Genomic DNA, 18,734 nt, shown 5'->3' with positions numbered 1-18,734 from the left:
TCTTTTCATGTGTTTGTTAGTCATCTGTATGTCTTCTTTGGAGAAATGTCTGTTTAGTTCTTTGGCCCATTTTTTGATTGGGTCATTTATTTTTCTGGAATTGAGCTTCAGGAGTTGCTTGTATATTTTTGAGATTAATCCTTTGTCTGTTTCCTCATTTGCTATTATTTTCTCCCAATCTGAGGGCTGTCTTTTCACCTTACTTATAGTTTCTTTTGTTGTGCAAAAGCTTTTAAGTTTCATTAGGTCCCATTTGTTTATTTTTGCTTTTATTTCCAATATCTGGGAGGTGGGTCATAGAAGATCTTGCTGTGATTTATGTCAGAGAGTGTTTCTTAAAAACTAGGGCAGAAATAAATGCAAAAGAAACTAAAGAGACCATAGCAAAAATCAACAAAGCTAAAAGCTGGTTTTTTGAAAAAATAAACAAAATTGACAAACCATTAGCAAGACTCATTAAGAAACAAAGAGAGAAGAACCAAATTAACAAAATAAGAAATGAAAAGGGTGAGATCACAACAGACAACACTGAAATCCAAAGGATCATAAGAGACTACTACCAGCAGCACTATGCCAATAAAATGGACAACTTGGATGAAATGGACAAATTCTTAGAAAAGTATAACTTTCCAAAACTGAACCAGGAAGAAATAGAAGATCTTAACAGAACCATCACAAGCAAGGAAATCAAAACTGTAATCAAAAATCTTCCAGCAAACAAAAGCCCTGGACCAGATGGCTTCACAGCTGAATTCTACCAAAAATTTAGAGAAGAGCTAACACCTATCTTACTCAAACTCTTCCAGAAAATTGCAGAAGAAGGTAAACTTCCAAACTCATTCTATGAGGCCACCATCACCCTAATTCCAAAACCAGACAAAGATGCCACAAAAAAAGAAAACTACAGGCCAATATCACTGATGAACGTAGATGCAAAAATCCTTAACAAAATTCTAGCAAACAGAATCCAACAACATATTAAAAAAATCATACACCATGACCAAGTGGGCTTTATCCCAGGAATGCAAGGATTCTTTAATATCCGCAAATCGATCAACGTAATACACCACATTAACAAATTGGAAGATAAAAACCATATGATTATCTCAATAGATGCAGAGAAAGCCTTTGACAAAATTCAACACTCATTTATGATTAAAACTCTCCAGAAAGCAGGAATAGAAGGAACATACCTCAACATAATAAAAGCTTTATTTTATAAACAAACCCACAGCAAGCATCACCCTCAATGGTGAAAAATTGAAAGCATTTCCTCTGAAATCAGGAACAAGACAAGGATGCCCACTCTCACCACTACTATTCAACATAGTGTTGGAAGTTTTGGCCACAGCAATCAGAGCAGAAAAAGACGTAAAAGGAATCCAGATAGGAAAAGAAGAAGTGAAACTCTCGCTGTTTGCAGATGACATGATCCTCTACATGGAAAACCCTAAAGACTCTTCCAGAAAATTACTAGAGCTAATCAATGAATATAGTAAAGTTGCAGGATATAAAATTAACACACAGAAATCCCTTGCATTCCTATATACTAACAATGAAAAAACAGAAAGAGAAATTAAGGAAACAATACCATTCACCATTGCAACAAAAAGAATAAAATACTTAGGAGTATATCTACCTAAAGAAACAAAAGACCTATACACAGAAAACTATAAAACATTGATGAAAGAAATCAAAGAGGACACAAACAGATGGAGAAACATACCGTGTTCATGGATTGGAAGAATCAATATTGTCAAAATGGCTATTCTACCCAAAGCAATCTATAGATTCAATGCAATCCCTATCAAGCTACCAACGGTATTTTTCACAGAACTAGAACAAATAATTTCACAATTTGTATGGAAATACAAAAAACCTCGAATAGCCAAAGTAATCTTGAGAAAGAAGAATGGAACTGGAGGAATCAACCTGCCTGACTTCAGACTCTACTACAAAGCCACAGTCATCAAGACAGTATGGTACTGGCACAAAGACAGAAATATAGATCAATGGAACAGAATAGAAAGCCCAGAGATAAATCCACGAACCTATGGACAGCTTATCTTTGACAAAGGAGGCAAGGATATACAATGGAAAAAAGACAATCTCTTTAACAAGTGGTGCTGGGAAAACTGGTCAACCACTTGTAAAAGAATGAAACTAGAACACTTTCTAACACCATACACAAAAATAAACTCAAAATGGATTAAAGATCTAAATGTAAGACCAGAAACTATAAAACTCCTAGAGGAGAACATAGGAGATGGCCATCTTTAAGCCGAAGAAAGGGACCTGGAAGAAATCCTCCCCTCACAGCAGCCCTCAGAGGGAACCAATGCTTCTAACACCTTCATTTCTGAATTCCATCTTTCAGAACCATGGAAATAAATGTCTGTTGTCTAAGGCATTCAGTTTGTGGTACATTGTGAAGGCAGTCCTGGCAACTGTTAGTAATATAAACAGTGTGTAACAGACAATATCCTAGGTGCTGAAGAGACAAAAATAAAAAGAGCATAATTAATGCTATAAAGGATGATTCCAGTAAAGAGGGAAAGAAAGATAAGAACACAAGTAAATGCTGTTGTTGTGATATTTGCTATTCAGTTGGATGCCCAAGACATTATAAAAGATGAGGGGAATATAACTCAACTAGGATAACCAGGGAAATCAGGCTGTCAGAAGTCAGTCAGAAAAGTCTAAGAGGCCTGACAAAGATAGAAAACAAAAGACGGTTACAGTCTAGACAGGGTGAGGTACATGAAAGTGAAAGTTTTAGTAGGCCTTCATGTCTGACTCTTTGTGACCTCCATGGACTGTGGCCCACCAGGCTCCTCTGTCCATGGAATTCTCCAGGCAGGAATCCTGGAGTGGGTAGCCATTCCCTTCTCCAGGGGGAGCTTCTTGAATCTAGGATTGCTTGCATTGCAGGCAGATTCTTTACTCTCTGAGCCACCAGAGAAGCCTGTGAAGTATATGTCCAAAGGCAAAGTGGTATAGAACACTGTTCATTTTGGATGTTCTAAACAGATTAATTGACTCAGGTTTGGCTATTGCCATTGTGGATATTGCTGGAAGAGTCTCTGAAAAGACAAGAAGAGACTGAAGCAGAACAACTTAAATAAAGAAAAGATTTGGTATATTATGCTGAAAGTTCGAAATGAAAGACATAAAGTAAGGAAGCACAAGACATTTTAATGTAAAAGTGCTAGTTGCTCAGTTGGATCTGACTCTTTGCTACCCAATAGACTGAAGCCCACTAGGTTCCTCTGTCCATGAGATTCTCTAGGCAAGAATACTGGAGTGGGTTAACATTCCCTTCTCCAGGGTATCTTCCCAATCCAGGGATTAAAGCCAGATCTCCTGCATTGCAGGCAGATTCTTTACCATCTGAGCCACTAGGGAAGCCTCAGGAAAATGTATTTTGTGATAATCTGGACATGGGATTAGATAGAGTGTATCATAAAGAGTTAAGGGCTTCCCTGGTAGCTCAGATGGTAAGGAGTCTGCCTTCAATGCAGGAGACCCAGGTTCAATCCCTGGGTTGGGAAGATTCCCTGAAGAAGGGAATGGAAACCCACTCCAGTGTTTCTGCCTGGAGAATTCCAGGGACAGAGGAGCTTTGTGGACTGCAGTCTATGGGGTCTCAGAGAGTTGGACGTGACTGAGTGACTAATGCCCGTGTGCGCACACACACACACACACACACACACACACATACAGTTAAACTGAGAAAAAGATGACCAATTTGGCTGCTATCACTCTAACTGAATGATGAAGATGTCAACAAATCAGTTATTGCATGTATGAAAAAGGAGTCAATAGTTCTAAAAATGAGGAAATTAGATATAATTTCAAGGTTTTTTCAAGGTTACATATTTGATCAATGGCAGTACTGAAGTGTCATGTCTGAGGTCAGAGCCTACCGCTAGACTATCCTGCTATACTGCTTCTGAAAATGTCTGATGGCAGGCAATAATGGAACCAGGAGACGTCAGAGAACTAGAACTGAGCAGTGCTGGAATGACAATGGTGTGACAACGGTGTGGGTCTACACAGTTGGAGAGCTTTCATTATGGCTGTGGGCCATATGAGCGGAACTGGGAATGTGGCCAGAATAACCAGTCACAGGACTGAGAATGAGTTGCCATGGTTAAAGGTAAGGAGGTTTGTTTTCTTGTTGGTGGTGTTTTTTTTTTTTTTTTTAATTTTTTTATTTGACTACACCGGGTCTTAATTGCAGCAAGTGGGATCTAGTTCCCTGACCAGGGATCAAACCCAGACTCCCTATGTTGGGAGTGTGGAGCTTTAGCCACTGGCCTACCACCAAAGTCCCAGAAAGAAGGTTCTTAAAAAGAAGGCAAGAGCCACCATGGTGAAGGGCCATAAATTGGAATCTATGTGCAAGGAACTCTTTGACTATCTTGAAGGTATCCTTATACTATTTAACCATGAAACATGCATGAAATGTTATTATGTATTCCCATGAATTTGAGGGGCGTTCCTATTAACAGAGAAACTTAGAAAGAGATAATGAAAGTACTGCTTCATTTTCTATACATTTCTAACAGTTAGACTATTTCTAGTACTATTTTGGATTTTTTTTTTTTTTTTGATTTTTTAAATTACTACTAAAGAAGAATCCTGTTTAAGAAAAAGATTCTAAATTTCAGATTCTCAGTGGTTGCTTTCTCAGAGTATGTACTTTTTGCAAGATGTATTTGGACATTTATTTGATGGAAAATAAGGATGGCAGGCATTAGGCCTGGGCCTTGTACTGGTCAGGATGGGCTTCCCCCTGAAACTTTAGCAATCAGATGCGCTACTTATCTAAAGTACCATACAACCTACAAATCTCAGAGGCTTAAAGGAATATTTATCTGGAGACTCTTGCACCAGCAACTAAATGCATTATACATGAAATGCCCCACATCCTAGCTTTTTTCTTGTTTTTAAAAATTTTCTTTATACTGGAGTATAGATTAATAATGTGTCAGTTTCAGGTGTTCAGAAGAGTGAATCAGTTATACATATATATGGATCTATTCTTGCTCAAATTCTTTTCCCGTTTAGGTTATTATAGAGTATTGAACAGATTTCCCTGTGCTATACAAGTGGGTCCTTATTGGCTTTTAATTTTAAATATAATAGTGTGTAAAAATCAATCCCAAAGTCTCAATCTATCCCTCTCCCACATCCTTTTTTCCTGGTAACCATAAGTTCAATCTGTAAGTCTTTGAGTCTGTTTCTGTTTTGTAAGTGTATTTGTAATTTTTTCTTTTTTTTTAGATTCCACATATAAGCAATATCATGTGATGTTTGTCTTTCTCAGTCTGACTTCACTTATTAGGATCAATTTCCAGGTCCATCCATGTTGATGCAAATGGCACTATTTCATTCTTTTTAATGGCTGAGTAATATTTTATCATATATACGTACTACATCTTCTTTAGTCATTCACCACCTGATGGCCATATTTGTTGCTTCAATGTCTTGGCTGTTGGAAACAGCATTGCAATGAACACAGTGGTGCATATATCCTTTCGAACCATGTTTTTATCTAGATATATGCCCAACAGTATGATTGCTAGATTATATGTAATCTCTGCTTTTAGTTTCTTCAGGAACCTCCATACTGGTCACCATAGTGGTTGTAGCAAAATATATTCCCACCAACACTGTAGGAGAGTTCTCTTTTCTCTACACCCTCTCCAGCACTTGTTGCTTGTAGATTTTTGATGATGGCCATTCTGATTGGTGTGAGGTTGTAGTTTTGATTTGCATTTCTCTAATAATTAGTGATGTTGAGCATCTTTTCGTGGGTTTTTCTGGCCATCTGTATATCTTCTTTGGGCTTTCCTGGTGGTTCAGTGGTAAAGAACCTGCCTGCCAATGCAGGAGACGTGGGTTCGACCCCTGGTTCAGGAAGAGCCCCTGGAGGAGAAAATGGCAACCCATTCCAGTATTGTTGCCTGGAGAATCCCATGGGCAGAGGAGCCTGGTGGGTTATAGTCCATGGAGTCATGGAAGAGTTGGACACAACTTAGCAACTAAAGAACAACAACTTGCTTTTTTGGAGAAACCTCTGTTTAGGTCTTCTGCCCATTTCTTGATTATTATTATTTTTTTAAAATACTGAACCACATGAGGTGGTGGTAAATCTAGGAGAGTAATCCCTTGTTGGTTGCATCTTTTGCAAATATCTTCTCTTATTTTGGATGTTGGCTTTTCTACTCCCATGTCACTGGCCAAAGAACTTTATATGGTCACAACTAACTTTTATAAAGAGGGAAAGAACATTTTCCCTCTGCACTCAGAAAAGAATACCAACATCTGCACATAGCAGTAAGGTCCTCTAGAGAAACAACCCACGTGTTTCAGTGACAAAAACAGAAATAGAGTACTTGGGTTGTTGGGTTGGCAGCAACGTGTGTGTTCATATGTGTGCATCTGTATGTGTCTGTGTTTTCAAATGAACTGTTCCACGTAATCATTTGGAGACCCATGCCTCTTGCATTTTGGGGATCCACTCCATTCCAGTCTTCACCAGATGTTGGACTGGGAAGAAGAAGAACCACACATAGAAAGATATTGCGGCCCAGGGCTGGAAGTAGTGACATCTTTTCTATTTATATCCCATTGCCAAAATGCAGCCAATCAGCCATACCCAACCATGAGAAGAGCCAGGAAGCTTCCCCAAGAAGAAAAGTTCAACAGAGTTTAGATAACCATTTGCAGACTGCATTGACTCCAAGTCTCTAACCAAAATGCCTAATGCCACTTCCTTTTAATTTCATAGAAAGGAGGTCCTTTAAAAAAGACCACTGGTTATTTACTCTAGAAAAATCAACAGAACCTCTTAAAACTCTGTGTTTAAGAAGTCAAAATGAATTAGCAAAAGGTGGATTATCAGCAAACTGCTTTTAATTCCAGAGACACATTTTTCTTGCTCTCAACTATGAACCTTCCTGATAACCTGAGTATATGAAGAAAAGACTTTCTTTTATTTATTGAAATAATGTCATTTTTATTTTAAACAAAATCCATTGTCTGCTACAAAGGTTCTTTTGACTTAGGAAGAGAATACCGATTTAAGGGATAAATTAATATATTCTATCTTTGTGCAGAAGCTCAGAAACCAGATAAATGGAAAGGACATTTTGCCAGTTTTCCAGACTATTGTAATCTTAGAGAAAAATGGATGAAGATTTGTTCATTTCTATTGAATAAGCATGAGAATATGGAACTTTGTATATAATAAATGTTATTTGAGTCATTCCATATGGTAAAATTTTGTCTGGTCTCAAAGGCAGTGTGAGGACCATCTCTCTGTAGAAAATATGATAAGAAAATGAACATTCTCTAGTAGTTGCTATCTTTTGATTGTAACAGACTTTGCCTCAGAATTGATAGGGTTTTGGTTTTTTCACTGAGTGTACTAAAATATATCTTGAGGTTACTGTTAAGAATTCAGGAATGCTTGTAAGGAAACGTGAAGGTATTTCTCTGTGAATTGGTCTGCACCTTGGGTCCATGTTGATTTTAGATTTTGTACATTCAGGGAAACTCACCTTGTGCATATCTGCTTTAGGCTATAATGGCTGTGGGAGAAAATTCATTTTATAATTTTAGTAATATAGCTGCAGACAACTATAATTAGAAGCACTAGGAATAATGTACTGATTGTATAATTAGATGAAACCAAATTCTACTTAGAACTTACTCTGAGATTTTGTCTGAGATATTCAAAGTGTTTGCTATTAATAATAAATTGTATACATTGCCTATATATTTTACATATATAATTGTGTGTATATATATATATAATATATAAAATTGTATATATATATTACAATTGTATAAATTGTAAATTGCCCTGTATGTCTTCAGGGCACAGACATAGAGACTCTCTCAAGTATCTGGACATTCTTTATATCTTATATCCTTGAATGCTATTTTTAGAAACAGATAGATGTTCTAGTAAGTGACTATATAGTATATTCAAAATAGCATATCTATAACTGTATATTAAAATGTCATTAAAGCAAATGTTTGCAAGCATCAGATTTTAAGGACCTACTTTTATGTAGGCACTGTACCAAAAACTAGGCACAAGTAAGCCTAGCGATTAAATGCTATTTAGTTCAACTTTAAGTGGAAGGAACACAAGGAACTACAAATGTAATTTGCAAACTACGAGCAAGTGTTAATTGGAGCAAGGATTGTACCCTGGGTGTCACTGACTGCCCATTCCTTCCCTAATCCATCACATAAGAAAGAAAAATTACTACCTACTTAAAATATGAGAGGCAGAACAAGAAGCTGAAAGTAAACAAGCAGTGGTTGTATGTATTAAGTGTTGGGAATTAGACTCAGCAGGCTGAAGTGTGTCTTGGGGTTACTTGGTAACACTACCACAGTCTCCCATGGCATGGCTTTGCTGGTGTTTTCTTATCCGGAAGGGCTTTCTCCACTTCTCTGCCTGATAAACTCCCAATCTTCTTTTCTGTTTCTTCACTTTTTCTTTCAATCCCTTGAATGAGTCATTGCTCCTATTATGTGCTCTTTACAGTTTGTATCTATTAGAAAATTGTTGAATTATTGTTTGTCATTTAAATGTTCATATTCTTAGCTGGATTGTGACTTCCTAGAGGAACTCCTCGATGCCCTTCACAATTGTTTCTCATAGTTGGTGCCTTAACAAAAGAATTATGAATATCTCTCCTTTACATGAATTAAAGGGATAGTATGTTATAGAGGAAATAACTGTAATTGTGCAAGTCACTTAATTGGATCTCTATTTTCCCTTCTGTATATTAAGGATATTGGACACGGTAAATTCTATTGTTATTTCAAGATTTACTATTGTCTGATGAATCCTCATGCTATGTTTTCACAAACAGTAGAAGGCATATAGAGAAATCAGCTAAGCGATATGACCTCTTGCTGCATTTTTTTCCTATTTCTACTGTGTCAAGCAATATTAGAATTGATATATTCTCCATTATGATAAAAATTCCAACAGATAGAGCATAAGGAAGAAAGAGTCATTTTCTGAATGTAATTCTGACTTCCTTTTGCTGTAATAATTGAGAATTCATCAATAGAAAGTAAACTTTCTATTATGATTATATAGATATACAGCTGATGTTCCTTATCAAAGGCTCATTTGAGACATAAAATCATTCTCTATATTGATGTATATCTTGACATCTAAAAATAAGCTGAATCAGAAACTCTCTGCTCAAAATCATTTGAGTTTTATCTTTGCTATGCTCTCGCTTTATGAGCACAGGCAAATAATTTAAAACTAATAAACGTCTGTTTCCTACTAGGTTTACATAAAATGAGTCCATGTCAGGTCTTTAAATTTACTTCCACCTCTAAAGTCCTTTGATTTTAAAATTACACTATTAGATTGAAATGTTATGTGATTACAACTTCTCATTTTAGGGATTTCCTTTAAAATCATATTATAGATGTTTGCTTTTAAAAATAAAGTAAAAATATTATTTCCATTCATTTTGTCAATTAAAATTACAGATACATTGAAGATGACTTGATACACATAAAGCAGAAAATAGTTTCACCTAAATGACCCAAAGTAAACAAACCATGATTACTTGCCATGTACTCATCTAAAATACTTGATTCCAAGAGCTCCAGGGCAGGGGGTGAAGGGTGTAATAAAGTACTTCTTGTTTAGCCAGAGTAATGTATTAAATACATTAAAATAATTACTTTTTCCCATAAGAACAAACCTCACACAATTTCTGGTTTTCAGTGTCCTTCCTTAAATTCTTTGATGGCAAATCCTCAATGCTCTCAAAGAGAGATCATAAATTTGCAAGCATAAATATGATAATGCTTCCACAAATATGCATGCAAGCCTATTGGATAAGGGATGTATTCTTGGTACCTTTTAGCAAAAGGCCAATTTGACCTAGAATGTGTTGTTGAGGAAGTTCTGGGAACTGATTCTCAGTCAAAGAAACTGATGCACAAACTTCTGTAGACTGCAAAATTTACTAAGGAAGGAACCCAAGGGAGACTTGGTGTGATTTTACTACCCACTGAGATTGTTTAGAGTTGGCGGTGATAGGTTAATGATAATATCAATATCTCCTTGCTAGGTGTTAGTTGCTCAGTCGTGTCCGACTATTTGCAGTCCCATGGACTGTAGTCTGCCAGGTTCCTCTGTCCATGGAATTTTCCAGGCAAGAATACTGGAGTGGGTTGCCATTTCCTTCTCCAGGGAATCTTCCCACCCCAGGAATCAAATCCAGGTCTCCTGCATTGCAAGCAGGTTCTTTACCCTCTGAGCCACTAGGGAAGCCCAATATCTCCTTAAATTAGCACAAATCTAGTTAAGAAGTTTAGGTGGTAAGGAATGGGGAACCAAGGGCCAAAAATATTTTTTTTTCAAACAAGTTAATACTAGCTTGCTAAAGTGACTGTTATAAGAGGTATTTATAGCACAGTATAAACCATATCTGTGAGTTAAGTTTTTTTTAACTTCAAAAGCTTTGGTTAATGTCTGGTTTCGAGCAGAGCTTTGTGCCTAAAAGCTGGTCAATAAACATTTTAGTACTGCTCTTTCCCAGTGATCTGAATTCAATAATGTTACCTTTCCAGAAGCTGCAAAATGGAAAGTGAAAGAATGATTTATGAAGCCTGGCTATGCATGGCCAGCTAAGAAAGCTTTAACTGATGCTTTCAGGATTCTTTTTAATGAAGTACAAGTTGCCAAGATAAGTTTAGGTAAATGAAGACTCTGTCACATTATGTTATAGTGAGAGAAATGACAGACTTAGGCCAGCAGATGGAGGTTAATGCAGAATGGTGGTGTCAAACAATGTAGTCTAGGTGACTGCACAGAGATGGAGCAGATGCATTTGGGTTATTATTGTAAACAAGTTCGTAACATTGCAACACACTCATGGACTCCACTCAAATTAAGCACAGCAGCCTTCTTTGTTTAAGTTGTCACTTAGCCTGCATGCAGATCATATTTCAGAGCCATCAATTCCTTTCAAATAAAAGCTCTCATATTCAGTACCAAACTCTATTTAGATGGTACTGTTAACCTTAAAACCTCAAGTGTTTTGCCTTTTCAATAATGTCTTAAAGCAATGTCTTAATACTTTGTTGAAAATGTTACTTTCAGGGCTATGATTTACATGAGTGAATTGTCACCCCTTCTTATCTCAGGTTTTCTCAGTCTGAATGTAAACTGGAAACCTGAATACAATGGATTGGAAGAACTCAGCTGTGTCCCTTAAGCAAAACAATAGGAACTGGATCTGCGAGTTTAAGATGTATTTGTGATTTCCGTTCAGTAAGGTCTGGGGCTTGACTTTGCTTGAAAGAAGTAATTGCCTTACATGCATCTTGAAATTCCTCTGTGGGGAAGACCAGCTGGCCCACCCACTACATTTAGAAACAGTCAAGGATGGAAGGAGTAAGTTAATTGTTCTGTGACATTTGACATAGAACTTGCCTGACAAATATTTCATTTCCCTTATTCACTAAACTCCCACAAGCTAGATTTCTTTCTATGTATAATTACCAACCATCACCACATTGACAAAAAAGTATAGAAAGTATATATACACATACACATATATGCATTGACAAAAATTTGAAAAGTAAAATGTATATGTGTGTGTGTGTGTTGTTGTGTCTCCCAGTTATGTCCAACTCTTTGTGACCCCGTGGACTGCAGCTTGCCAGGTGCCTCTGTCCCTCACCAGCTCCTAAAATTGCCAAGTTCATGTCCATTGTATCCATGATGCCATCCAGCCATCTCATCCTCTGACGCCCTCTTCTTCTGTCCTCAATCTTTCCCAGCATCAGAGACTTTTCCAACGAGTCAGTTGTTTGTATCAAATGACCAAAATACTGGAGTTTCAGCTTCAGCATCAGTTCTTCCAGTGAGTATTCAGGGTTGAATACACACACATGTATAGACACACACACACACACAGATGTTAAGATGAAAAAAATAACCTTCACTTCAAAACTAAAGGTATTGGGCAACCACCATAAGAAAACTCCCAACTTTTAATTCTGACACTGAACAGAGAAATACTCATAGGACTTGCTTATACTCCAAACTCAGCTGCAGTTAGAAATATATGCACCACTCTTCTTACAAGGATTTGAGAGCAAATTCCTAAAGAGAAGATACTAGACCTTTGTAACAGTCATGGAATTATATTTTTGCAATTGCATGTGGTACATGATGATGAACTATACAGTGTTAATGGCTGCATTTTAAAACTTTATCTCTACATTTTCTCAATATCTGACCTTGAAATGTAATTTTTCTGCACTACTTTGGCTATTCTTATCCATACATTTCCTTTTTTCTTTCTTTGTTTAGATCCTAGGCATTGGAACTTCCAAATCTTTTATTATAGGCAGTAATAGAAGGTTGTGAGGAATATTATGAATGGTAATTTGGGTCTGGGATTATCTACAAATGCCTACATGACAGAGCAAAAATACACTCTTTACAAATCAGGCATTGCTTGCAGCTGGTAGATGCCAGATAAAGGGCCATCTGGGCAAGGATAAGCAAGGTAATTCTGAATATTTCATTTGCAAAATAAAATATTAGGGGGAAAGGACGATAGCCAAGCTGTATAAAAGAACAGTTGGCACATATAAACATTTCACCACCCTCTCTCATCTCCCTTATTTAGAAGCCCTTGACCCAGTTAAATCTTAGCTTGCTAACTTCAGGTATCAAGCTTCTTCTATAATCAAGTTTTTTTTCCCAGTAAATCATTTAAAGAAACAAAATGTAGACTCCATCACAGGATAAAGAAAAAAAAGTCCTCCAGCAGTATGTACAGTCCTGTTCATTATGGACTCTTACATCACTTCTCAGAAGATTCCTGGTCCCACCTACCTAACAAATTTCCTCTCTAACCATATTTTACAAACATCCCATGATAAACACTATATTCTACTACTTTTTCTGACCAAAACATTTAACTAATAAAAAATTACAATAGAGAAAATAATGACTATAAAGAGAAATTAGAAGAAATGGGAATCAAGGTATACATAAAAGCAGAGGTCTTAGTCTCTAGGAGACCAACACACCAGCTGAGCTGGCTTTAAACGCTAGCCCCTTCTGAGTTTTCCTTGGCTGCTGGTTTCTTGTCTTCCCCCATGAGATGAATGTTGTGCTTGTCCTGGAATTCATTTATTTTTTTTCCCTTTGCCTAAAGTTGCTGTTGTCAGTGTCTCGATGATCTGTATTATCTGCCTTCTGCATATAGTTGCCCAAAAGTTTTCAAATAAGACGCACTGGACATCTAAATAATGGAAATCAGGTTGGAAAATATACCTATATTTCTATATTCATTATGGTTCCCTTAAAGCATTACTCATATATCCTAAGACTCACCAAACCTTTGATTTCCCCTCTCAGTTCTCCTGGGCTCAGTTGCTATGATCCTTCAGGTCTCCAAGAGCCCTGCTGAGCATCAGTCTGGACTCTTCACAGGTTTCCACTATGGCCAATGACTCACTGCAGCCTTCTCTTCTCCAGTTGCACTGGCCCTTGTCATTTCCCTGAGCTCATCAGGCTTGCACGCTATAGCATTTCAAGTCTGCTCTTACTACTGATGGAATGATTCACTCTCTCTTCATCTAGTTAACTTCTGCTTATCTTTCTAGTCTCATTTGAATTTCACTTCTTCTTCTAAGACAATTCAGATCAATTTAAGCTCTTCTGTATTTCTTTATCATAGGAATTGTAACAAGAGCACTTAATTTTTAAGTTTCTTAAAATATCAGTTTTCATCACTACACTTTAAGCTGCATGGTTTCAGGGGAAATGTTTGCTATACTCACTATTGCATTTCTAGGCTTATAAACTCACAGATGTATAGATGAATGAGTTAAATATTCTTGATATTTATTACCATTTTTAAAACTCAATTTGTACTTTCCTTAAGATTTGAAAACTAATCTGCATTCTGAGCTACCCTGAGTATTAGCATTTTGTAAAATGTTTATTAGGTAAGTTAAAATATGTAATTTATCTATATTTATTTTATCAATAATAATGCCAGTATTTTTCTTGTGTTCATTATTAGTTTATCTTTTTGCCCTCACTGTGTTTGAAATTTTAATTATTTTAGTCATTGATTTATGTGATCCCTATTTGTAAAGGATATTAATCATTCATTATCAGATTCTTATAAAATATTTTTCCAATTTGTCATTTCCATTTCTCTGTCATTTAAACAGATTTCATTTTTTAGAGTAGTCCTAGGTTTGTAGAAAATATGAGCAGAAAGTTCAGATAATTCATTTATACACCCTGTCCCTCCAATCTTCAGTTCCCCAATTATTAATATCTAGCTTTAGTGTGGTATATTTGTTACAACTGATGAACCAGTATTAATACATTATTATTAATTAAAGTTAAGAACTTTGCTAAGTGCATAATGACGTGCATCCACCATTATTGCATCGTATAGATAGTTTCACTGCCCTTAAAGTCTCTGTGCTCCCCCTAGTCATCCTTTGCCTGCTCCTATCCCCACTATTCCATAGCTCAGCTGGTAGAGTAGAGAAGTATGGAATGGATATCTGTCATCTTCAGTTTCATTTAGTTTATAGTCTTAGTTCAAATATGGACATTTCAATACTGTACATGCCGAAATCTATTTATGTGAAAAATGCCTTCCACCTACATGATTGTTAAATTTAATAAGACATTCTAACAGAATACAGTTGGATCTTTATCCTGCTTACTATATTCAAATAAGTTCCCTAATTTAAAAGCAAGCAGCTTGTGAGCAGGAATTGGCCATAATATGCAAAATATGTCCAACCAGGAACTATATTTTTGTACACACCAAAGATCTTAGAATTGTCACCAAATGTATTTATTGGGTAAAACAGTAAAAAAAAAAATGCTTCAGATAAGCAAGCAAAGCACATTAATAATTTCCTCAAGATCTTTTCTCCCTTTGAGAACAAAGAGGGACTAAATAACTCAATAGATTTTTTTACCTCAGTCTTCTGAACCAGAATACCGACAAAGTCCCAATGAACTGTTCCTCATAGTATATGGTATAGTATATAGCATATAGTAGTACTGAATGTATAGATGCTCGGGGTTAAAGGCTTCCGAATATTCCTTGATGGGAAGGTTTAAAGTACAGGTTGGTCTTCCTGTTTGCTGACTTGCCTTTTCTGATCCCTCCCCATGATTTGGGTGCTTTTTCTTTGGAATCCTGAGACCCCTCCTACTAGACAATCCCATCACAGTCACCCTCCCAACCAGTTCAGTAATCATTTCGTGTGTGTACTTGTCTTCATTGCTAGAATAAGAGCTCCTTGAGGGCTGAAGTTATTTTATGGCTAATTTGAATTTGGTTTTTCTGTGTTCTCTGGCACTGAGTTTGAACTAGAGTTAAGTCCTCAATAACTTGGGCTCCCCATTTGAAACAACAAATAAAATATGAAAGAAATACTAAAATACATTAAGCATGGGATATATTTCATTTTCAGTTATTGACATTCTCTCAAGATACTCATGTAACATCTTGTATTGCATCTTTTCAGTTTCTTCAGAAAAATAAAATGGTGAAAAGAGAGGCAGTTGTGTTAAAACAAAGCAAGAGTGTTTAGGAGAGAGTTTCAAATTCATTATTTAAGAAATTATATTTTTATAGTCATATTTACATCTAGTAGTTTTACATCTTCCAAACTCATGAGTTTTTTAGCTGCAGCTCTATTACTCAACATGAAAAGACCCCCACACATTCTTGAAAAGTATGATTATCATGATATATAAACATCATTGTTCTAGATATTACAGTTTATACAAGACTTGTTATAACTCATAAACTCAGGGTTTTTTTTTTTCTTTCTCCAGAAGGAAAGTATGTTAAAATACATGAAATTTAAAATATTTTATTATTAATTGGTGTTTCTTCCTTAAGGAAATCACATTTTTCTTATCTATGTACCCTATCGACACACATATAATAAAACAGCTGCTCTGTATTGAGTACATATGATAAGCACTGGCTGGATGGGCATTTTGTATCATTTCATCAAATTCCCTCACAAAATCTATTAGGAACCGTTGTATTTTCTCATTTAAGAGATAAGAAAACCGAAGCTCAGAGAGACTAAATTGCCCAATGTTATATAACTATCATAGTAATATAAGAATTTCAAATGTAGCTTGTCAGATGCAAATTCTTTCGAGGAAAAAAAAAAAACTTTCTTTGACTAGAAAGAATACTACTGATTGTCCAGAACAAAGTCTGACTTCAAAGGGCCACTGATGAACTAACATAGTTTAATAGACTAAATCTAAAAGTCTATAACACAGTGGGGCTTCCCTGGTGGCTCAGTAGTCAAGAATCTGCCTGCAATGCAGGAGACATGGGTTCGATCCTAGGGTCCTTGAAGACCCCTGTGGAAGGAAATGGCAACCCATTCCAGTGTTCTTGCCTAGGAGACCCCATGAACAGAGGAGTCTGGCGGGCTACAGTCCACACGTTTGCAGAAGAGTTGGACATGACTCAGGGACTAAAACGCCAACAACACAGCACGAAGTGAAGATCTTTGTTTTAGTTATATAGGATGAATGTCCTGACTTAGTCACCAATGAGTTTATAATACTATGAATTCATTTCTTTACTTATTCTACATACTAAATTGTCCCTTTACTCTCATTTCTGTGAAATTTTAATGTAATGTTTACTAGTTATGAGCATGAGCCATGGAGCAAGATGTCCAGGCTTGAATGCCAATTTTGCTAGTTTTTAGGTTTTGACTTCAGGCAAATTATTTTGCCTCTCTGGGGCTCAATCTCCACATCCATGTAAAAGGAAATAACAGCACCCATCTTGTAGTGTTGTTTTAAGGTTAATGTAGTTTTTATATTTAATGTGCTTAGAATATTGTCAGGGAATTAGAAAAAATCAAGAAAATCTGTTTTTTCTTATCCAAAAGAACAGAGTCCTATTTTGGATTGTATATAACAAGTGTGGGAGAAGGAGAGGATGGAGAGTGAAAAGGAAAGAAAGCAACACACAATATACAGAAAGCTTCAGCAGAAGGAGAATAATTCAGTGAGACCACAAAGGCATGGTCTCATTTATTGTAAGTTTTTATTTCAAAATGTCCTGTCCCCCAGCAGTGGCTCTCTACCAGGAGTCTAATCTCCATTCAGTTTCTGGTTGTGGCCTGATTGGCAGGAGTGCCCTGGTGACGAGCCATGGCAGACCTTCAGTAGCAATTAACCAGTTCCTGGGGGCTTTCTGTTCTACCTAGCATTCTTTATGCTGCCTTGGCAGACCTTTGCGTCCCAAAGAAATTCCATTCTCCTTTTCTAGCTCGGCAGTGTCCTCTATATGCACTGTTATACAGACCTTGAGGGGGCTTCCCTGGTGGCTCAGATGGTAAAGGATCTGCCTGCAGTGCAGGAGACCTGCTCTCAGCCCCGTATTCTTGTCTGGAGATGCCATGGACAGGGCAGCATGGCAGCCCACAGTCCACGGGGTCGCAGAGAGTCTGACATGACTGAGTGACTACCATCTACAGGTTTGGAGGGGAAGTCAGCCTGCATTCGAGTACCTTCGTTTTTCTAGTTCCGTCCCTGGTGCCACGGTCAAAAGCTGTTGTCTTCAACATCCCTCTGCATCTGCCTGGAGCCCACATTCTCAACGTCTAGCCTTAGCTAGAATAAGAAAATATTCTCTGGGAAAGCTGAGGATCCTCAGCTTGTTTCTGAAATTTTACTTCCTTCAGTCCTTTTCTCCACAGCCTCTGATGCCTTTTGTATTGATGTTTATCAAACTTTTCTACTTGTTCTCAGTCAGAACATTTGTCTATGAGCTACTCTAAGATTTTGTTTTAGTCTTCATATATATATTTAATGCAGTACTTTCCAGTTCTATGACTATCTATGACTCAGTTTCATGTCTATGAAATGGGACTAATTATAGCAGGTATCTCAGAAAATTGAAGGGCACTAAATATATGTATGTATATATATATATATATATATATATTTGTGCACACATACACATACATTACTGACAGTACTGCTTGGCACATAGTAAAAATGAGAAAATAGGCAGTAGTTCTTATTGAAGACTTCAGAAGACTTTTTTGTGTACATGCAAGATAATCTTATATTTCATATACTGATTTGAAAGAGCTTTGACTTTTAATAAATTAAGTAGTAGTGCTTAACCTTATTAGACTCAGGGTACCCCCACGGTTAGAGCAATTTCTAATGAACCATTTACTAACTTGAAATCCTACATAATAATATAACCTACATCTAAACAGAGTTATAGAAAAATTACAGTCCTCAAACTGAAATATAAGTATAAAATAAAAGTAATCTATAATAAATTAAAATGAATTTCAATATAAACATAATCAAGCATGAGTATACTTGAAGACAAAAATGTAGTCAGATGTTTTTATCCACTTATGAGTAAATTTGAATTTAAAAGATCAGGACACTTTTCATTAAAGGATACAGAGAAATAAAAAGTACAGAAGCATAGGATATTGGCATAAAACCAGATTTATAAGTAATAATATACTACATTTATTAGAAAAAGAGGAAATAACTCCAACTGGAGTAGAATTTAGATGCCAAGACACATCACTATTGAAGTAGACAAAAAAAACCCAAAAATGAGATATTCTATTTATTCAAATATGCTGGGTAG

Source organism: Muntiacus reevesi, chromosome 16, assembly GCF_963930625.1.
Source record: "Muntiacus reevesi chromosome 16, mMunRee1.1, whole genome shotgun sequence".
Taxonomy (NCBI): domain Eukaryota; kingdom Metazoa; phylum Chordata; class Mammalia; order Artiodactyla; family Cervidae; genus Muntiacus; species Muntiacus reevesi.
This window is presented reverse-complemented; position numbering follows the sequence as displayed.